Source organism: Anser brachyrhynchus (genome assembly GCF_964034855.1).
Source record: "Anser brachyrhynchus genome assembly, chromosome: 4".
Lineage (NCBI taxonomy): Eukaryota > Metazoa > Chordata > Aves > Anseriformes > Anatidae > Anser > Anser brachyrhynchus.
The window spans coordinates 51,828,014-51,851,033 of NC_137698.1; the positions used below are offsets into that span (position 1 = coordinate 51,828,014).

Sequence of the window (23,020 nt, forward strand, 5' to 3'; positions counted from 1 at the left end):
GGGCCGGCCCCGCTGGGCGGCGGGCCCCGGGCGGGTCCCGCAGGGAACGGTTCCTTCCCCCGCCGCACCGCCTGCCCGGGGCATGCCGCCCGCCTGTAGCGTAGGGAGCAGGCACGGCTGCGGCGGTGGGGGAGCCTTGACAGGTAACTCGCGTGGGGATGGGTTTTTGTACCCGTTTTAAAACCGTTAATATGTATCTCGGTATTAACGGGCGTCTCACCCGCCTGTAGGGGGGCCCTGACACCTTCCTGGCTTTGAGAAATTTTAATTAGAGTTTATTTGAATTAGAACCAAGCAAGAAGCTGGCAGGCAGCTGCTGTCTGAACCTGTAAGTGGTCGGGATTTGGTGCTCAGCATCGTGTTGGGGTGCGTCTTGGAAAGAACCTGCTGTTTTTGGAAAGAATCCGCGTGTTCGCCTCTAGCTAATGCTGTCGAAATAGCAGCTTTAGAGGGTGAGCGCTGTTTATCAGAAACAAGGAAAAGCCGAGGAAAAATGATGTTTCTGGGAGCGTGGTGCATGCTGTAAAGTTTTCCTGTAACCACTCGGTACTGCTGCTTGATTTCGCCGTGTCCTGTTCTGCCTCTGCTTGCCTGGAATGCACCGCTCCCTGCCAGCCACCCCTGGAGCAAGCCGGTGTCTCTCAGCCCTGGGATTCAAGAGAAGAGGCTTAAATTGCTGCTGACTGATGGCGGGACAAAAAAAAGCCTGTGCCTGGAGATAGGAAATGCAAGGCTTAGAGGCCGAAGGTGTCAGAAATCAGTGGGGAACGCGCATGCAAAATATCTGAAATTAGTAGAGAAAGCGACTATGAAAGGAATGCTGCGAGCATGTGAGGGACCCGGGATAAACAGAGTTAGGAGTGTGTGAAGTAATAGGTTTGGCTGCTTATGGTGGCTGGGTGCACCAGCGAGACAGCTGTAGAGGAGATGGGCTTATGAGTGCTGGATTCTTGAAGTAAGCTGGGGGGATAGAACCAAGGAACTGTGTATTTAAGTTTCTTAATTCATAGTTTTTATCAGACAATAAATAAACTTCCAATCTGCATGAGATTGTTCTGCCTCTTAACACAGATTTCTTCCAGCCTTCATCTCTGCCTATCATCTGAGCCCACCCTAACAAAGCACATGCCAATAACTGAGCATCAGTTAGGCACATTATTAATCCCAATGCAAAATATTTTGGCCTCATCAACTCACAGTGGTTTTATTTATGGCCTCTAGCACAATTCTAAAGGCGATTTATTTTGTTCTTCTTCCCATTTGTCTTTCAGTACATTCTAGGCAAAGAGTACAATGGTTTTCTTAAAGCTTGCATTTTATAGGGGAGGACGTGTTTATGGACTGCACCTTCTCTAAACATGGAGCTTCAATGGGAGGAAATGAATATAGGTCTCCTTTGTTAAAGAAAATAATGATCGGTTGTTTTGCCTATTATAAAATTAATAGTTATCCATTCAGTTTTCCCACCTCAATATCCCCAAATTCCTTAGACTTCCAATAGGAAAAAAAGAATGTCATGCACCAAACCGGTGAGTTTTACCTTCCTTTCAAAAATTTTTCCTAGTACAATCTGCCTGCGAGATGCTTACTGGTACTTCAAGGTTTCATCTGGTTACATGTCCATTTTTTGGCTTAGAACTGCAGGTGTAGGGCCACGTTCAGCATCGATGGTACAGCATATCTGCATCTTTGGCACTTCATTCTCATTCTACAAGTCTTGTTCTGAAGTTCACCCATAGAAAGAAATCTCTGCAAGGACCCCCTTTTAGTCGCCTGGTTTACTTCTACCATTTCCCTAACACTCATGTCATCTTTCTGGCAGCTAATTGTGAAGTCAGTTTAAAATCAGTCATGGTACTGCCAAGTCTTTCTGATGCATTACATAAAATCTTGTCCATGGGCAAAGCTTAAGGCTAGCTGTATAACCCCTTTCTGTAAATCTAATTTCTTGAATACTGTTTTCCCACCTTTTGCTTTGACAGCAATTCCAGGTGCTGTTATCCAATACGTTATTTTTGTTTAAAAATCTATGCGCTAGAGTAGACCTTCAGAGATGACGATGTAACGTTATTTTTCAGGGAGTTTGGAACTGTTTGTTTTAATGACATGCAAAATGACAGCCTGACGTTTTAACAACTGTTTTGCTGTTGAGTGTGTGTTTTTAAACATGCACAATCTATAAAACAGATGGATTATTTGTAAAGAGAAGTAGCAGAGATGTATTTTTGTGTTACTTCAGGCGGTCATTCAAATTAGATATATTACAACTCACCCATGACTCTAATTTTTTTATCTTTTGTAACTTAGTATCATCCAAGAGTGAATATACTCCAGATTCAAAATACTGTAATACATGACAGAAATTTGAAACAATTTCTTTTGAAGGAGATGTCTCAAGGAGGAAAAGGAAAACTTTAGAAAAATAAGATTCTTTTAAAATGAACGGATTACTTATCTAACAAGAAGTTAGTAGGTGTGAAAATCAAATGGATTTCTAACCACAGCGCTTCGTAAAACAAAGTCATAGAGCTCAGGCTCGAGCATTCATATGGTGAGTTTTGTAGGGATGGTCAAGTGGTTTAAAAGCTTATCTGTCTGGTAAATTCTTCTCTATCCCCTTGTTTAGCAGCTAGTGACAGGCTTTATACAGATTCATTGCAAAACAAAAAGTTGGCTTAACAAGTAACTTAGTTTTGAGATGTTACACAAGACATAGGACACTGAAACCCCGTGGATGTGTGAAAGAGTTGGAGTATATGCGGATCTGGTAAGGCAAGTCGCCAGAACAAGTACTGGAACTTCATGTGCTCGAGTACATAGCTGGAATGGTGATTTTTTTTTTTTTTTTTTTTGCTGTTCGTTACTCTTGCTCAGGTCAGGACAAAAGAGTAAAACGCAACAGCTGAGAGCTTCTGATTCTTCAGTTGTTGCCAAGACTTAACAGGACTGTATTTGGAAAATGCACTCTCTCTCTAAGGAGGAAACAACAGTGCTTTGTACCAAAAAAGAGCATTGTTGTAACCACTACAACTCGTGGCGAACAAAGAACCAGTTATTCGCCCAGAGCATTACGGCACTTCAGCAAGAACCGGAGTGGGTGTCTTTGTAGAGCTGACACTCAAAACCTCAATTAGCAAGGACTTTACCCACATTGACAATAATTACTATTACTAATAACTGGTACTATAACGTACTTTGTAAATCGCTTTGCGTGTTAACTAATCCTTAGGGGTGTTTTGTAAAGCAGGCAGGTAACAAGGTGGGAAAATCTCGATTCTGACAATGTGCACAGGCATTCTCGAGGTTTAACATTGAAGGTCTGGTTTTGTTGGCCTTGGGGTTTGGCTGGTCTCATTTCAGTCACATTTATGTGCGTGCATTTACTGAGGAAACCAAGCTGGGCTTCAAAAGCAGAAGCAACTCACGATAACGCTTTGCTTCAGCCAATCGTCTAAAATTATACATAACAGCAGCAATTAATCCTGTTTTTCTCGTTAGGCGTCGCGTTGCCCAACGTTTAGGCTGCAGCACAGCTGCTCAGACAGAGGGAGAAACGCTCCACGACATTTCTGAGCCTACAGGAAAGAGTTAAGCTGAGGTATTCTCTCAGCTACGAGTGTGTTATTTATTATTGTTTGTTCCTCTCCCTCAGCCGGGTCGGCTTTGTTCGTGGGTTTTTTATTAGCGGGTTCTTTATTCGTGGGGGCTTTATTCGCGGGTTTCAGAGGACAGGAACCGCCCCGCACCGGCCAGCGGCCATCTTGGGGCTCCGCTCGCCTCACGGCGCCCGCCCGCCCCGGGCGCTGCCGGTGACGTCACGCTGAGCCAGGCGGGACTGCCTGCCCGCCTGCCCGCCGCCGCAGCCTATCACCGCCGAGCGCCTCCAGCCGAGGCCCCGCCTCCGCCTCCCCATCCTATTGGCCTCGCGCGCGGAGGGCGTGGCCTGGGGGGGCGGGCTCTCCCCTCCACCAGCCAATGGGATGACAGCGGGGGGGTGGTATCGCGTGAGTGCCGCGCGCGCTCCCCACTCAGCGTCGGCTGCCGGTGGGGCGCCGCGCGCCAATGGCCGGGCGGGGCGGGGCCGGGCCGGGCCGCGGAGTTACCGGAGGGGAGAGGCGGCGGCGGGATAAAGCCGGCGGCGCCGGGCGGCTCCCGCTTACCCAGCGGCGGCCTGCAGCGGGACGGGACGGGACGGGCTCCTCGAGGCGGCGGCGGCGGGGTGAGGCGGGGAACCGACCGTTGGCGGGGACCGTTGGGCGGGGGGGGGCCGCGCGCGCGCTGCAACGGAAACGGAGGAGCGAGGGCGGGGCGGGGGGGGAGCGGCCGTTGGGCACGGGCCCGCTTTGAGGGGGGGGTGCTCGCAGTCCGTGCCCGGTCCGTGCCCGTCTGAGGGGGCCCAGGCGGTGCTTCCCGGCACGGAGCCGGGCTTTGTTCCCCGCCCCTCCGGGCCCGGCCTGCCCCGCTCCCCCAGGGCGCTTTGGGCTGGGCGCTGCCCCTCGCCGGGCCGCTGCCGGCTCCGTGCCCCCCCCCCCCCCCCCCCCCCCCCCCGGTGTCTCCTCGCCGTGCTCTCCGGGGTTTGGCTGCGGGGCGGTTGGAGCGGCTCGGTTCGGTGCTCAGGTAGGAGTCGCTGAGCCCGCAAGGAGGTGGGCTCCGGCCGTGCGTCTTAAGGCAGCGGGAGGAACGGAAAACAACAAGCGCCAGGTGTTTGGGTGGGCACGCAGGCTGAGGGTGAGCTGCGCAAGCAGCTCTCTGATACACTTTTAAGGCGTAGCGAGGTGGAAGGAGCATAACCCGGTTGTTTTATCTCATCACGACTAGAAATCTGAGCTGTGCTTTTGGGAAAGGAAACAACAACACAGAAAGCAACTTCTTTGTTGCTCTGGTGTGCGTGTTGGACATCTCCGCAGCTCAGACTTCATGTAATGAGAAAGGTGCATCAGGCAGTGAGATGCTTCCCTGTAAACACAGACCAGAAAAGGAAAGCTGCCTGTAAGTTACTGAGGTAGCAAAGAGCCACTAACATTTGCAGGAACAAGCAACATGGAGCAGGCAGAGTACTGCGATAAATGGGACGACTTCCTGATTCTGAGTTAAGAGTGAAATTAACTCGTGTTGTTTAAGAGGTTTCTGCAGTGTGCTCTTTCAGTAGTTTTCCTTCTGTGCTGCTACTGTGGTGCTGAGGATGTGCCCCAGATGCTTCAGAATCTCCGGGGAAGATTGTTGAGCAAGCACTGGGAAACCACACACCGATTCTTATCTTGTGACACTATCACAGAGGAAGGAAACAAACCCCTTGGTAAAAATTGCATTGCAGGTTTAGTAAGTTGGATATGTAAAGATGAGAGCACCTTTCTTTCTCTGCCAGAAGCTGCTGTTTTCTGTAGTTTGCGGAGGCCACTGCTCAGGGGGACTTGGTGGCAGCTGTCAGTAGACAACTGCCTTCCCTTGGCAAACTGCTGCTGTGAAAGGCTTCCTCATTTGTATTCCAGAATGGATGTGGTTCAAGTCTCTGGCTTCTCTCAGGAAGCAGAGCCGTGGTATGTTGCTCCGGGATGTTGTTAGAGAAAACTGTTGCTGAACTTTGTTTCAAAAGAAAAGTTGTTTAATTCTTCTGCAGGATTTATTTAAGATTAAGTTGAAATGTTGAGCTGACTTGGCTGTTTGTTGGACTGGCTGGCCTAGGTGAGCCAAAGTGTAGTCATAGCTGATTCTCGTGTAATAATGTGATACCTTTCAGGAGGGAAGTTGGAGTGTTGTAGGACTACAAGGCAACAATTAAAACTTTTAGTTTTTCACATTAACAGTCTCCAGTGAGCACTCTCCAGTGTCATCCTGCTAGGCATCAACAGATCAAGAGTGGTTCAGAAATGTGTGTTTTTTTTGTGAATGTTTGTCTCTCTGATTTTTGGGGTTAAAATTAATTGGTCTGCTGAAAGTTTTGGGTAATACAATTGAGAACAGGCTGTCTGTATTTATTTTTTTCTAAGAACTTAAGAAGATTATAATTAAACCCTTTCTCATTGGCTATGCATCAGGGAAACAAACTTGGAAAACATGGTGTTCTGCATCAGGTGTTGCCAATTCTATGTCTAGCTTTGTATTTTAGGGAGTTTTATCCTGGTCATTTTGTCTAGTGACAGCTACTTCAAAGGACTAAATGATGTTTTTTTTCTTGGTCTGAGCTCCATGAGAGGCATGCAGGCAAACTTTACACCTCAGTGGACTCGTATAATCCAGATCATGGGTATATAATATACTCCCTGTGGCACAGAGAGCCACGAGCTTTTAGCAGTTTTCCTATATATTTGAGCCATAGCTCAACAGAAAGCATGACACGTAGGCATCGTGCTCAAACGATAAAGTAAGGCAAAAGAAAAATACAAAAGGCAAAAAAAACCAATGTAAGGCGAAAGAACCTCAAGTTACACATAGGTTGTCTGAGATAATGTGAGAAAAACAAGGATAACGGTTCAGGGTTCATGACCGTGTAACTTTTGGCCTGCTTTGTCTTACCGGTAGGAAGTGTAAGGTACCTTATCCATCAGTGGTAGAGCAGCTGGCCTCGTGCATAGTCTAGCTGTGGTTTACCACTGTCTAATGCTGCTGCACACTTGCACCCAAATAACATTGAGCCTTTACAACTTCTATATCTGTAATAAACTTCCCAGGAGTGATAACAGGCTGGCAACATTTGAAGGTATTGGGGTTCAACATTATTGGCACAGGCTGCCCAGAGGAGCTGTGGATGCCCCATCCCAGGCTGGATGGGGCTTAGGGCAGCCTGGGCTGGTGGGAGGTGTCCCTGCCCATGGCGGGGGGTTGGAACTGGGTGGGCTTTGAGGTCCCTCTTGACCTGAGCCATTCTGTGATGATTCTTGCATGGTCTGTTTCCAAATCCCAGTGAACTCAGTAATAGATGCTAGCTAGACTGTTTCAGCTAGGGTTGCTTCTGCCTTTTTTCTTTTATTTTCTTTATAGCAGTTCTCCTTTGTAGTATTTAGCTTGCTTACCCAAATTGTTTGGCAGTTAGTTCTCTAAATATCCTTGTAGCACTGTACAGCTCTGTCTCCTCCAAGACTGTTGTGTTGTCCTTCCTTCCCCTCCCCCAAATCTCTTGCAGTCCCTAATTCCCTGTGACGTGAGCACCTCCCAGGAAGAATGACAGAACATGATGTCAGACAGCAAGTGTCCAATGCTGTCACAGGAAAACATCAGAAAGGAATACATCCACTCGAGCTAGTTGAATGAGAGTATCTGCTCTTAACGGCTTCATTTTTGAGGGATCTCTGTATTTACCCCTGGTTTTTGCTAATGACTTATTTTTGCATGCAAAAATGAAAGAGGAACAAATATATATGTATATTTTAAAAGTACTTCTAAAATTAAGTTTGAAGTTCTCTTTAAATGCCTGCATATTTGATACAGTGGCCTAGCGCCCAGAAGCTGCTGTTAGAATTAGAAGCCTTGGGTTGCAGCGGTTTGTTCTTTGCATGGATATCCTTGTCTGTGTCAATGTGAGCAGCATAAATGCTGTTTTATAGTTAGTGCTAACGAACAAAGTTAATCTGTGTGGAATTCGCGTGGACTCCCCACAGCAGTGCCTTTCTCCCGGCATTCCAGCCAGTGCTGTGGCAGGTGATCTGTAGGAGTGTGAACGAAGCGTGCTTTTTCAGAGCTGGGCTGCATCGGGCTAAAGCTCTGCTGGCTTTGAGCTGGAGCTTATAGCAGGAGACCTGGGACACTCGACACGTACACTTCAGCGGTACTGCTGGTCACTGTCACGTTAGTCTGGTGACCTGTTTCCTTCTTACTCTGTTTCCCAGAGAAAGGGAAAAGATTCCTGCCTTGGGTCTTTCTCTGTTTTTATTTTTATTGTTGTTTAAAGTTGCATGAGGTGATAAAACAAGCTTTCTGTCTTGTCATCTTACTATTGGAAGGCTGCTTCAGAATAAAACTACTCTCATACGAGGATTTTTAATTTTCAAGTTGTATGTTAACACTAGTTTCAGTAGCTCTTGCCAATGTTGTTATTCACTTTAAAAGCAGTTCTTTCTTTTGATGCTTAGTGCCTTATTCTCAGCATATTTCTGGAGAATAACAGTATAATTTTGATAAACCATACTCTTTATTGTTTGGATGAGATTTTTGCTGTTCATCTGATGATCCTAAAATCCCAGGTCCCTTTCTTTGTACATGAATTAATCTTTTTAGCATGTATTGACCCAACCTGTATAAAGTATTCTAGAGATTTCAGTGAAGGTTTCTGAGAAAGTTTCTCAGGTTTGTCTACATAAACTGTAATTTATAGCAAAAAATATTACTACTTAAATGTGCTTCATTAAGTTAAAATGAAAGAGAAGCTCTAGGTTAAATGGAGCATTGATAAATATCACTGTTGACAAGTGTCCTTAAGCCTACCTAAGATCAGGTGATGGTGGCAGTGGGGTTGGTTATATTCATGCAGAAAGTATTCAAAGAGCTCAAAGATGCCACTAAAATGTGAATAACTAGGGGAGAAAAAAATACTATTTACGGAGGCAAGAATGTGTGAAAAGATTCCTATGAGAATTATGGGACAATACCTGCTCTGCAGTATTCAATCACACTTGTATAGCCTTTCAGAGAAGACTGCTGATTTTCTTATCACTGCTTGTTTGTTTTTGTAGTAGTCTCAAAAGGCAACAGTTGTGTGGTTTTTGCCAGTCTTATCCAGTTAAGTTTGTTTGTTTGCAGTGACTGAATATAATGTTGGGTATGTTTATAAAATAAGGGCTGAGGGAGAGTGGTGAAAGCTACAAATACAGATAGCTTGTTGTATTCGATCCAAAAGGTAGGGCTTTGGCAATTCAAGGCGGGAGACTAAAAACAATAAAAAGAATGAATATTCCTTTGCAAAATAACAATAAATGGCAAGGGAATATTTATACTCTGACCCTTGAGAATGTTATGATGAAAGCAGAGCTCTGGAATTCGTATCTTCAGCTGATAATTGTAAAGGATGACTTCATTCCTCTAGGGTTGCTGCCCAGTTCTACAACATGAAGAAGCATCTTTGTAAACAGCATGCCCTAAAGGGGACTTGTGGTTAACAGTAGGCCTGGACAGAGAAAGACTGACTCTCTTTGTAGAGAAACGAAGATGAAAGATGCGTTAAAAATGTCTGGGAAAGCTTCAGCCTATATAGCATGAGAATAGTCTGTATCAGCAACACTTCTGTTCCTTCACTAGGGCAGGAAGAACTGTGAGGAGTCTGTGGCAGGTGAATGCTTTTGAGATTGATTTAATATCCTGCAAAATCTGTCAAATTAATCTGGTACTGCAGATCATGTAAAAAAAAAAAAGCTTTTAAAAAAGAACTTATTTCTTCCTCTGTAGACATCACTCCCCGGAAAGATGTCACCTGAAAAGCTGAACAATTGCTGAATTGGTGCAGTGTGACTGAGCAGGTGCTTATTTATTCCCTAGGATAGGGTGGTGAGGAGTAGCTGGTCCCATGAAGGCCAGTGCTGCTGCAGGGACTTGGGGAGCTCATGCATACCCCACCTCCTTTTGTATCCACATGAAGATCCTGCTGCCCTTCAGTTTGTGTGTACATGTCAGATCACGCGCTCTGCCCTTGCTCTCCTCTCTGCTGTGCGTGGTCCTCATCTCTGCCTCCCCAGTAAGTGGGGATTTTTCCATTTCCACCTTTGCTGGGAGGTGTTCCAAATAGAACTGGAGGTAAGTGGTGTTTCTTCAGATGGAGCTGATACACGTTAGGGTATGTGTGTGTATATATTTATTTCCATGTACCTACCTGCAGAATGAATAGGTAAATAGCTACAGAGTAGCTGGAATAGGTGAGAAGCCTTGGAAAGCAAGCACGGGAATAGAAAGATAGGTAGGCACAAGTACAAAAAGAATAGAACAAGCTTTTGGAGGAGGAATTTGATAGTCCTTACTTACCATTATACACAATTAATGCTTTAATACTTTTGGACCTCTGTTGTACTAAGGGGGAAAACAGAACCAGATCTTAAAACATTGAAGAACATTTTCTTACTGTATGTCACAACCAACCTTTGTTATTATAGTGTATAACTCAAAATGCACAACCAAGCCATCAGGTAGGCACTGACTGCACTTGGGTTTTTGTGGTGGTGGAGGTTAATGATGTGCAACTGATTTGATCCAATTTGAAGCCCAAACTTTTATCACCTGGGAACGTGTCTAAAGAAGGTACTGCATAGCTCATTCCATATTATGCTGGAGTGCAAGTTGTTCTTTTGATTTGCATTTTTAAATTGAGTAAATATTTTTGTTTTCAAGAGTTTCCCAGACCCTGTAATTTTATAGTACCTTCTATTGCCTGCTCCCTCAAAACCAAAATAACTGTGTAGCTGAAAGGCGTGGAATCTTTACCCAGTTCTAGTTAGTGGTGCAGGCACTGTTTAAGAATTGGAATATGTTAGGGACGCAGTCCCTGAAAGATATTTTGAATTTAGCAGATGGATTTTTGAAAGCATTTCTTATGAGAAGAGTAGGATGAATCGGAGAAAAAAACGTATCAGTGGGGCTTTCATATTGTTTTGTACATGGAAATAAAAAGAATATTTTGACTACTTTTTTTGTCTTATTTTTGTCTTGGTGGAGAATGTAGAATGTCCTCACTTGGATTTCTGTTAAAGTGAAACAGCAAGTTGGTGTTTCAGCCCATGTGAGTACAGACTGTAAACTCTTCAGGGTGGGTGCTGTTTGAGAAAAAAGGAGGGTTAGGGAAGGTCTATGTGGAAGTATAGCAAAGTCCTCATTCCAGTCATTCTGCTTCAAAAGCAACATGCACTGAAGTTGTGTTTTTATAGGATATGTACCAGATTACCAGAGTCCAGCGAGTACTGTGCTAGATGGGGGTATATCAGTTTAAGCACGTTTTTCTGCAACTGCTTACTCTAAGAAATCTGACTGCTATACGTCAGCGTTGGCCTATTTGAAGAACTGCCACTATTTTATATATAGGACCCGAGTTCAGCTTCTGGTGAAGTTGCTGTAAGCGGGGGTGGAGAATAGCTTCCTACTTGCTTCGAGTGAGTAGTTTGTCATTTTTAAATCCGTATGTACTTAGGTTCCGAATGTGCAGACAGTTCATGTTGATAGCTAAAGAAAAACTTTATTGCTGTGTGTTCTTCTTTCTCATTGCACAAGCACAGTGATATGACTGGTAAGCGATTTAATCGTTTTTGGCACTTTACAAAAAGAGGATGTATTTTTAGCATTAACAGTCTGTTAAGGGATGAAAAGTAGTACATACGCTGTTGATTTTTCATTCAGTAATTCCAAGTGCTTGAACCTTAGTTAATGTTGATTTCTAAAAGCATATTGAATTGAGAAGGATTGTTTGCTTGTTTGTTTGAATTGCTGTCAAAAGTAGGACACTGCCAAAAGCAGTGTGAAGGTGTGATAAAAGCTCCTGTTTTTCAGATTTAATTACTTCAGTTTCATATTTATAGGCTGACTTTAGTCTGTGCTTGCAGTTTATTTTGTAAAAATAAGGTCTGTTTGTCGTTTTATGCATTTTCTCTGCTGTTGTGATGGTGGACCAGAGGTCAGAACTTCAGGCTCTTCTGCTTACACTGCACACTTCTGGGAGTTGTTGCTCTTCCTAGTGCCAAAACTTTGTTAGTGCAGATAGAGTGATTGATGGTGGTCAGATCGATGCTGCGAGACCTTTAGTAGGAGCGACTGCAGCATAAGAATCTGCTCAGCTTTATTGTTGCAGACAGCAATACATCTCAGGAGGGTGACTGCTGCCGTTGGGTATGGTCTGCCATTTTTCTTCCTCAGTTCATGTGGGACATGAAAGAACAGACGATGATAAATCAAATCACTAGGTGACTCAAGATCAGGCAAGCTGGAGTCTTACTTCCCTCTGAAATATTGGTGTGTGAAGTGCTTACATTGTGCTGGCACAGACCTTGCTCTAGTTGTTGGTGTGGTGGAAGCAACATCCGTTTGAGGTCGTGTTAATGTATGGATTGCTTATAACCTCTGACACTAACATAAGAAAACCGTAATTTCTTAGTCTGTAGTTCTATTATATATAGTTTGTAGATTGGACACTTACTCTGTAGTGTCTTGGAAAGCAGCAGAGAAATGCCTTCTCTTCTGACAGTTAGTCTCAACCTGTAGTTGGTATAATTGAAAGTTAAGCTCACTTTTTTGGAGTCCAAAGTAAGATCATTGGTTCTTGACCATGGCAGTGGAAGCACTCCTCTAAAAGCAACCATCATCAGAAAATAGAAGGAGTAAAGGTGGAGTCAGAGGACGTGAGCACTGAGGGGAGGTGTAGCTGAGCGAGACTTGCATTGCTCTGGTTTCCTTGGGCTGTGGCACTGGTAAATGTAAGTTTTATGAAGAGGCTAATCTGAGAGACTTGAAAGCCCTTCATCCTAGATGGAAATATCCACTGTGATCTGGTTGAAGGTGCAGTTTTAATTTTAGCATATTTCTAATATTCCGAAATGAGATTCCAAAAGATAAAAAGTTATCATCAAAATTTAAAGAGCAGAGGTTTCCTGGCACTGGCCCAGTGGAGATGATTCATGATTCACAATTCACATACTTCTTAGTCTCTGTTCCTGCTAACTATAGAAAGGAGAATGCAAAAATACATTTTTAAGTTGGAGTTATCATGGTCAAGTTATTACACATTTGGCACCAAGCCTTCCTCTGAAGTTTATCTTGTAAATCCTTCTCAACTTCAGATTGTGATTATATGGGAGTTTTTTCAATTAAAGTTTGTCAGTTTATAAATGGAGAGCTCTTTATAACACTCACGGAGACAAATTGTTGAACCAGTATAACAAATGTAATTCTCAGGTGCAGATGGTTGGCCACATTCCAGAGTTTGTATGACTGACTTGCATCCTTTGGTTTTTCCCTCTTTCCCCATGATTACCCTTAAAACTTTTGAGTCCAGAGCCTACTACCTCATGACTTACATCTCATTTCCAAATCACCTGTATAGAAGCTGAACCTACCTCAACATCTTGCCTCTCATCTGTGCATTTTCCAGTTGCAGTACCTGTGTTTAATGAAACTTTAAAAAGAGGTTTCTCTCCTTTTTATGCCATCCACATGCCCACATGGTTAGTTGAACAGCAGTCACCCAGCCTCGGTGGTTGTGTGGATCACGGAGTGGAAAAAGGGCTGTGTTTCAGGGAGGAGCTTGTTGCTGTCAGGAAAGCATAGTGCCTGACCTGATCTTAAATGTGTGTGACGGGTGACTGTAAGCTGAGATGCCACCGTGTTCCTAACGGGGTTTACTGACTCTCAGTTCATGTGACCATTTTCTGGTTTGTCATTGAATATTACGTACTTGATAAACGGTTAACATACCTAAAACCTTTACAACAAGCAAAAGAACCAAACAGTTACTAAAAATCTTTGGTTAAGACAAAGCATGCCATGCTTCAGTAACGAAGAGCAGATTAGGATATCAGCAATCTAGGAAGCTTCGTTCCTCTGTCTTGTTCTTTTAAAGTCCAGTCTCATGGGGGTGATTAGCTTAGAAATCCAGAAACTGTTGTTCCTGGGGATGCACTCAGGCTCTTGCAATACTTCTGGGACAGCCACAAGCAGCACTGATTGGGAAGGGAAAGTACATGAGCCACAGTGGAGCTGGATGTGCTATTGCTAAAGATGAGGTTGGTGGAATGGAGGAACTGGGCAGCCCTTAAAAGTCTTCCCAGCATGCTGGTAGCATGTAGTGGAAGAGTTGCATAGCTGGTCTGTAGCAGGCAAGTCTTGTATATGATGGATACGTTGTGTAATGAATCTGGTCTCTCTAATAAATCTGATGTGTTTCTCCATTGCATGGACTGTTAGTGCATCTGCCATGACTTTAGGGGCTTTGGACAGAGCCAGAGGACTGGACATCCAGAGGTGGTGTGGTGATGTGTTAGTGCTTGGGATATATCAAGTGCTGTGAAACACCAAATATACAGGCCAGCCACGTGCTTAAGCAACCGTAGGCCATTCTGTGTTTGCCCACAAACTGGTTTATTAACAACTTATTTGTCAGCATTGCTTAAATGATGCCTTAAAAGCTAATATAATTAATCTTTACCTTTTCCTAACTTTCCAAAACCTAGCACATAGTGTATGGAAGCATGCACAGGGTCTATAGCATGGAAAATGCTACTTCTAGCAGTTGATTAAAACCCTTAGCATCTTTCTTCTGGAGCATTATTCCATCAGATCTTTTGGGCAAGTAGCTATAAAAAAGCTGTACATTGGTGTGTTACGCATAGCTTCTTAGATACAGCTGTTGGCACTCTGCAATATTATTAATCCCCATCTCTGTTCTGTGAAGTTATTGGAAGTAGTCTTCTGGATTACCTCCCTAAACTTAATGGCAAAAAGTGTGCTATAGAGGAGAATCTAATTGCTGCTCAAAAGACGAAGCTGAGTTTTTCTTGCATAGTAGCCAGCACTGTAGCAGCAGCTATTCTGTGAATAGAATACATCAATAATTGAGATGAAAAACTTATGTATGTGTGCATACATGTACGTATGTATATATGTAAAGAGAACTTCTCTTATATATGGTGTTACTTGGACAAGTGTGAGGTTGGTTGGATTTTTAGCTTTTTATCTGTTTTCCAATTCAGGATGTTTAGAGTTGTGATTTTTTTGGTATGAGAATTTAAGCATCCTTTGAACTTTGTTTAAAACCTTATGGTAGCTAACTTAATATAATCTGAACTTCATGGAGTTTTGTGTTGCTCTGCTTCTTAACTTTTTATAAATGTCTCTCTTAGGCAGTGAACCTCAAATAGTGAAACCTTCCCGTGTGTGGTACCTTTGACTTCCAAATCTGATAAAGTATAGTTAAAATGTAACTTTAAGTTGTAAGCTGCAGTTATGAAATGAAGTCCAGTGAACTTCTTCCTTCCAGTGAATTGCTGTAGTTACTGTAAGCTTCGCTCACGCCCGTTGGAGACTTTCAGCCTCACTGCTGCCTTTCTGATACCTTTTTTCCTTACTCAGACTTAATCTGATTAAGTTGCTCCTGTAGGAAACCTTAGGTTGTATGGATACACCATAGTTGTATTTGAAGATCTGGATGGCAGCTGCAATTTGAAGTTTATTATTGCTCAGTGTGTCCAACTGAACAACTTGAGACAACTTTGAGTGCTTTTCATGTGCCTCTCACCCTCTAAGCTTTTTCCAAATATTCTGCCAATGAATCAAATTTCATAATCTTGTCCTAATGCTCTGACTGTCAAGTTAGTCTTCAGTTTAATTTCATTTCTTCCATTAAGCAGCTGGGCTGTTGGCTAGTCTAAAGTGTGTGTGTAGGTACTGAATCTGGAGTGGGGATGAATGAAGATGATTGAGAATTACAGACTACTTGTGTTTTCTCCAGACACAGTGAGAAGAAACAAAGAATGGATTATGTACCTGTGAATGTACGTTTTATTTGAAAAATGAGTTAAAATGCTAGCATAAGCTGTGGTGGATTTCTGCTTGGATATGCTTTAAATTTTATCAGGAGTAATATGTTGTGTTTCCACTTTCTTCAAGCACTTTGCACAGTTGGTGTAAATAAGGAGGAGTTAAAGGACAGCTGACCACTCATTTCCAAATGAGTGGATGCAAGGCTTTGCATGAGTTGATTTCAACTACTTTTTTCTAAACCAGGGAGGAGGAGGAGAAAGAAGAGAGGAAGAGTGAACTGTGTAATTAGTGGAGAGAGAATGAAAGGCCATACACTTCTGCTGTATGGAGAACAATGTTCTCTTGTCCTAATAGTTTAAAGAGGGAAAAGTGATGCTGATTTTATGCACTGTACTATCAAATGCACAAACAGTTGACGCTCTTAAAGAGCTGCAATTTAGCAGGTAAAGAATTTTATTTGTCTGTAAGCACTGGCTAAAAACTTGACTGGATTTTGCAAAGAATTGCATAGAATGTTCCCAATTTCAAGTGCGCATCAGTTAGTTTACTTTCAATTTGCAAAAGCTTACCTAGTTTTCCAGCTTGTCTCTAAGTCTCACTTTTAAACTTTCTTTTACAACTTAAACTCTGCAAGTATGTGGCTTTTTACCTTTAGGTTGCGTTTATGTGAGTCTCTCATCTTTTTGGAAGCACTAATTAAGAGGTAGAACAAACTGTATATAAAAATAATGATGATTGAATGGCTAATACATTTCTAAAGGAAACTAGTACATTCTTGTTGCATCAGAGCACAGATAAAGTTGTGTTGGGTGTACAGGTCTTTGAATCTACCTGCAAATTTTAAGGCTATAACTTTAAATCTTTAAAAATTTTTTTTTCATATGAACTAGATGATCAGGAGTTGTGGATTGCTGCTGCACGTTGAGACTTGAGTTGTTAAAAGCAGTTAAGGTGCTTGATCTGCCTCCATGGTAAAATGCTTTTGTTCTCGTATACCACCAAACTACAGCAAATGCAAACTCGGCAGCTTAGGCAAGCTGCGACAAGTGTGCACGTTGCATACAAACTTCTGTTGTAAAAGAATCTCCAGAAGTTCTCAAGGCTTTGTTGAGGAGGCACAGTTGAAGTACTGTTTGTTTCTTTTTCTGACCACATCCCTGTGCTAACCAAGAAGAAGAAAGAATTGGGAAAGAAACAAAAGGTTGTGTATGAAAACATTGATTTCCGTTTGGGAGAGGGTGTATATATATGATTTAAATTAGGGACATACTTTATTACTGTAGCTAAAGCTTGTAGATAAAAAGTACATTTTATCTATGGAAGTATACATAAACAGTGCGGCAAGTTGAATTTTGTGTCAATTCCCCCCCATGGAAAAGGGGGAAAAATAATTAAAAATCATTAACCTTTGAGCTGAATAGCAATTCTGAAGAAATATCTAGATTTTTGACTTTTAATAAAAAAAATATAGCATTTTTGGAAATTGTTGACATCTCCATTAAGTGTCTAATATTTGTGTTTTTTTCCTTTTCAGTGTTTTATACTTCATTTGTCTGTGCTGTGTTTGGAGATTTTTTTCCGGTATTTGGCTGCACACCAGCTGACTCGTAGCTGTTTACATCTTTGTCTACTCTGACATCTCTACGCACACATTGGAATCAAGGGGAAAATGTCTTGATGGATCCATCCTGAGTGTGATATGCTAGCGGTTCACATCGTTGGTTAGCAATGGCTTTTAAGTGGTAAGACCTTTTACAGAATTCTGCCATGAAACATGTTTTTATGTCCATGGTTTTTCTTTCCTTTTTGCTTAGGTCTTTGTCTATATTGTACACACATCCAACTTTGAACTGCTGCTTCAGATGTTAGTTAACTGGATGGCAATGTGTTTGTGCTGTGTTACATAAGAATACTTGCTCTGATGTGGTATGGTATTGCATCTGATCATGGACAAAAGCGAATGTCTAGGGAAGAAGATAAGAACAGGGCAAACAGCCTTCCAACTTCCATTCTGCAGTTCAGGGATTTCCTAAGCCAGATGTAATTCCTGTACTTCTAGTAATCCTCTAATTGTACATTTAGTAATTCCCTCGGGTATTTCTGTATGTTCAGTAATTCTCTCTCAAGTTGTCTTTCATGTATTTGTGTGATCAGTGGAAATCTGACTTCTTGATGCTAATAGAATCTTCCCTTAGGATGTGTGGGCAGGTGTCTGAGCTCTGTCCTCTTGTGGATAAAGCCAGGTAGTGCAGCAAATTAGCAAAGGCAATCACAATTTCTTGTATGGATGCTCTTTTCTTTACTGCTCTTTATATAAGTATTTTATATGTTGTAAGTTGATCTGTAATGATGTCAAGCACAGGGCAACTGCTGTGGATAAAGCACTTCTGTGTTGAAGTGGATGCAGATAGATCTAACTAATCTAACACCTGAATCGTCCTTAGGGAAGCAGCAAGCAGTACCTCACATGATTTTCTATATTTGACTGATAAAACTGGTAGACCATACTTCCTTCTGGTCTTTTGAGAACAGAAGGCATATTGGCATGACAGAAGGAAAATACTGAAATGCAATTATTTCTGCAGTATTTGCTCTGTGGACTTATGTATTTAGTACACTAAATATTCTACAATGTTTTTAATGTGGCTCTCACTTGCCTTTGTTGTATTGTCCAATGTATTATTTGCAGGAGAAGTAAACAATAAAATAGAATTTGAGTATATTTTAAGTTCTACATCGGAACATCTCCAGTGTATCATATTGCTGTTTGCCTTTGTTACTGCCTTTCATACCTGGATGTGCAACATACTGACATGCTTGACTTTCTTTTGTTAGAATTTTATACTGTAATGATTCTTTTCTGATATGTGCTCTTTTCTCTAGAGAGATAGCAAATATGTTGCTACAGAAATCTTCTTTGAACATCCTTACCTTTCTGTTGCTCGGGGAGACAAGTATGTTTTTTTAGCTTTAGAATGGGAAATCCAGAGTAGTTTTTTTAAATGAAACAGAAAAAGTGATGTAGAAGGCTTGAGGACATCAGTATTAATTTCACTCTAAGTAATTCTCTGAAGGGTGTTTATCATGCTTTGGGCAACTCCAATTTTACCTTACTTTTAAAGATTTTAATGTGTATATTATGTATAGGTGTCTGTATGTTTACTTAAAAAATATGCTCCAGTGTCATTTGAACATCTGTTCTCGCTCTGCCCTGTTACAGGTGCATTTCTGCTGAACAGTGTTGTAGCACATGCTTGCTTACAATGACAAATGAGTCATAGAATGCTTAACACTCGACACTGTATGTTGTTCAAATAATGTGGAACATACGAGACACATCTGCAAGAAAAGATGAGAATGCTAACAAGGACACAGAAGAGCTACTTAGCCTGTAGAATGGGAAAGCTGTGCAGAGGACTGGGGGGTGGGGAGAGGTTAGTGGTTGAAATTGTGTTGTAGGATTTATCTTCTCCAAAATTCAAAAAGTCTGAGTTGTACTTTTTTTGACAACACCCAAAATACATAAAATTCCTTTTTCAACCTTCTGTAAAGATTTTTCTTTTTGAACCAAATTCCATCATGGAGAACAGTTTTGTGTTTATTATGATTTTTTCTAAATTAAATTAAGAACAAATATATGGTTATAATAAAATCTTATGTAATCTACTTGTGTATTGAACATAATATAGGACACTATCAGTGGTGTTGCTTAACACATGAAATGAAATACATTTGGCTTGCAAAAGGGCTTGAATTACTGGAGATTTCTTTCAGAAGACTGCATTGCTGAAAAGTAGTGGAGAAAAACTTTTGTCAGCTGACTTTGATCTTGGTTAACTCGGCACTCCTACAGCTCTGAAATTATTTACAGCTATCTGTGCACAGGCATCTTAATCTTATTTTTAGTATGTTTTGGTCAGACAACTATTTTATTGGTTATAGAGATGCTGCTCTTCTCCATGAACAGCCAGCAACTGTTTCCTTGAAAAGAATTGTCTTGGCCAGATCTTTAAAGAGAAACAGCATGATGCAGAAGCAACTTGTGCGGTAATAAGAACCATGTTACACTTCAAATCTATGGTAATGTACATCTGTAGAAAGGAAAGGACAGAGGTCTTCAGGGAACTGGAAAATGCCTGTCCCTTGACTAGTAGGTAATGAAAACATACTATATGTCTTTATATGAACCAAGTAGTTCACTTCAAAGTCGGGGAGATGGTGATAGGCGTTTTTCAGAGTTTTGGGCAAAGCACAAGCTGTGCAGCTATTCTCATCTCTCATATGCAGTTACAGAGCTTTCCTGTGGAAACGTTAGTTCTTGGTTGTGCTGCTGCGCAGCAGGGTTTAAAACATCCTGCCTTTCTTCGCCCAGAGGCAATGGGCACTGCTTCAGGAAGTCTTCAGGAAGTCTTGTCTCTGCTCTCCTTAACTCTTCCTTAGTAAGTGCTTCAAAAACAAACAAAAATTCCCAAACCTCCCCAAAACCAGTCCCTGATCCGTTAACTTGAGACACACCTTAAGGATTCAGGCTAAAATGCACAGCAGATCTAAAGGCATCACAGCTTTGTGAGAGAATATGCTTAATTTTAACCACCTTTGTCTGGCTCTTCTGCATGAATTCATGAAAGATACTGCTGGTTTGGACAAAATTACAATCTTGACACCCCTTTCTGTTTCCATTTGTACATAGTCGGCTGGCTTGAAAGAATCTTACTATATAAGCTTACCGGTGCATGCTAATGTATATTACATGTTGACCGGTCTTTAGAGATTTTTTTCTTCCTGTTTCTTACAGCAGATTAATTTGAAAATAATAAATATTTTTGAATGTTCATTATTTTAAAAAACGGAAAGCAGCAAAGTTTGTTTAGCAGTATCTTCCTTAAGGAAGAAGTAATTCCAGCCTCAAACTTCTTTGAAAAAGAATCCTCCTGTCTTTCACTATGACACTTGAATTATTATTTAGAAAGCCACAGGTGTGAAAAGGAAGCAGACACTCTTCAGTCTCTCCAAATGAATGGAACATCAGTTTTTCTTTAACTAGAGGAAACTACCATTCCCAGGTGATCATGCTCAGCTATGTTTTTAAATTTCAATATTTCTTTCTACTCTTCAAAAGATTTTTCCCATATTGCTTCTTATAGGAACACTCCTAATCTCTCCTTCAGATTGGTGTAATAGAGTAATTCTCTTTCAAATCTAAATATTAATTTTCCCCCTAAATTCTTTCACAATACCTGTTAGTCTCTCATATGATTCTCCTGGTATTAGAAATTAGAATAATCCTGTTGAATCTGATGTGTTAGTTAAATGTATACTAACACTATTTTGTTTAAATCTCTATTTTTCAGAGTTTTCTTTCATGGTGTGCCCAGCTGTTCTACATGTCTTAATTTGTGGTCTATGTAAAGAACTAACATTTCAAGGTGTTCTTCAGGCTTTTCTGTTGCCACCAGGGCCCTGTCAAAATGTCTGAGCAGCTGAGCCTGAGTGAAGAAGCAATGAAGGCACTTGCCTTCGTTGCTGTCATTTAAGGAAGGTCTGTCCACCCAGCTTCTGAAGCAGCACAATTGGTGTGCCATACTGTGTGTTTTTTTACGACCTTGCTTGCTGTTGTGCAGTTTTCTAAAGTTCACTGCAACTGTAGGACTGGTTTTTATTTATTCATTTTTTTGTCTCAAGCAAACCTGCCTGGGTGTGTATAAATGGATAAATGTTCCATATAGGATAAAAATGGATTTTCTTTCTCTTGGGTGGCTCAGCAATTTGTTTTTGTTTTTAGCTTCCTTCATCTTCCCACGCGCTTTTTCTAGTGACTTTGATATACTGAGAATTATTTATTCTAGCAGTGCATTTAGCAAGTATGCTGTCTTATTTGCTAGTAAACCAAAATTGCTGTTTTTGAAATATTTTTTTATTTTTCTCTTTGCTTACTAGAAATGTTTTTGGGCCTTAACTTAGTACCCAACTCGTAGCTGGGTCTCTGTTTCATTTCAAGGATATTCTGACATTCCAAATAGCCTGAAAAAATGAGATTTCAGCCAGTATCTTATACTGGAAGTTTGTATTTCCTCACCTGTGCTCAAACTCTGAAACCAAAAACTTTATCAAACAAATCTAACTTTACATTTTTATATTTACATTTTTATAGTTTCTAGAAGTGAAAGAGAATAAATGTAAACTTGTTTTTTTCCCTTTAGAAATGAATAGTCCCTCAAATTACTTTAGTTCTACCAAATCAGAATAAATACAGCGTTCAAAAATAGATGTTTTATGTTAAATATGAATGACACTTTACAGATAATTATGATTAGTTATTAGGTGAGTACATAACTATTGTAGTTAATAACTACTACTTATATGTACAGATATTTATATACTAAACTGCAATATTGGGTTTCTTACAGACCCATATAGAGCTCCACTGGGAGCTTTTGATGCTGCATCTGGTGGTCTGATTTTATTGTTCTTTTTCTTAAGACAGGAGACAATGGAATACTTTTTAAAAAAAACAGTTGGACAAACAACTTTTTCAATGGAAAAAATCTACAAGCATTTAATTACAGAACATATTTATTACAAACATTACAGATCTGAAAAATTGTTACTTTTATTATTATACAATTTGTATAAAATATTTGCTCTGAATTAATAGCTGGTGTTCCTTTCATGTATTACGATAGTAAATCATGCTCATATGTACTAACTGATAAGTACCTTAATTATTTTACTCTACCACTGTCTTGAATTTAATACAATCATTATGCCTGTAACAGATAAGGAGTGAGTTTCTTCCTTTAAGACAGGTGGCAATCTTTCTATAAGCCATAAAATGTTGGAGACTTCAGTCCAGAGTACCTATTACAACTCTATTTACTGTAAGAACTGATAGACTAGGCTGTTTACTATTTAAACCAAATTACATAGTTCTGGCAGCAGCATTTGTTCTTTCTGGTTAGTGTCAGATTACTAAGTGGAAATGCACTCAAGTTGTCGAGTGGAAAGAAGGGCAATGACATCTATATTTTATATAAGAACTTGGAGTGCTGTTGCTTTACACTGGAGCAAGTGTTTTATTTTGAATTTAAAGAGGAAAACTGCTATTCCAAAATCCAAGCTTATGATGAATTTGCACTGGAAAAATCTAACAGTTTAGAGATTATTATTTCTGGCTTTCAGATGGAAGAGATAAAAAGGGAGAAGTTTAAAAGTGACTGTCCCTACATACTTGTGAGCAAACATTAAATATCTAATACTTTTGAGATTCTAAGAAAATAGTACATTAGTTTTAATTGCACACATCTAACTTGAAAAGGTTACAGTCACACAGATGGCATGTCTTTGTGTAAGAAATAATGATCAGTGACTTAATTTAGCTACTTATTGCTGAACAAAGGTAACTTAAGAACATTGTTTTTTTTCTATTTCTAGTTTTAATGTTAACCAATGCATCTTGATCTATAGTTCTACATATGTCTGGTATTGTTGTCTACTTATTAGAAAGATTATGCTAGGAAATTTTATGTACGAGGACTATATATTATATGAGGTTTTAAAAAACACTGGTCTTAGCTAGAGTAAA

General features: G+C 40.9%; 1 protein-coding gene across 5 annotated transcripts in view; it reads left to right on the forward strand.

Annotated features, from left to right (window-relative positions):
- Window positions 1-4,020: 4,020 nt before the first annotated feature.
- The window catches only part of FRYL (FRY like transcription coactivator), a 171,636-nt gene continuing 152,636 nt past the window's right edge, over window positions 4,021-23,020 (forward strand). For 3 of the 5 annotated variants that reach the window (XM_080589906.1, XM_080589917.1, XM_080589907.1), the window contains exons 1-2: window positions 4,021-4,219; window positions 16,973-17,180. The gene's annotated coding sequence lies outside the window, so the exon portion shown is untranslated. The remainder of the gene's footprint in view (window positions 4,220-16,972; window positions 17,181-23,020) is intronic. The other 2 variants (XM_080589918.1, XM_080589908.1) reach the window with 1 other exon arrangement.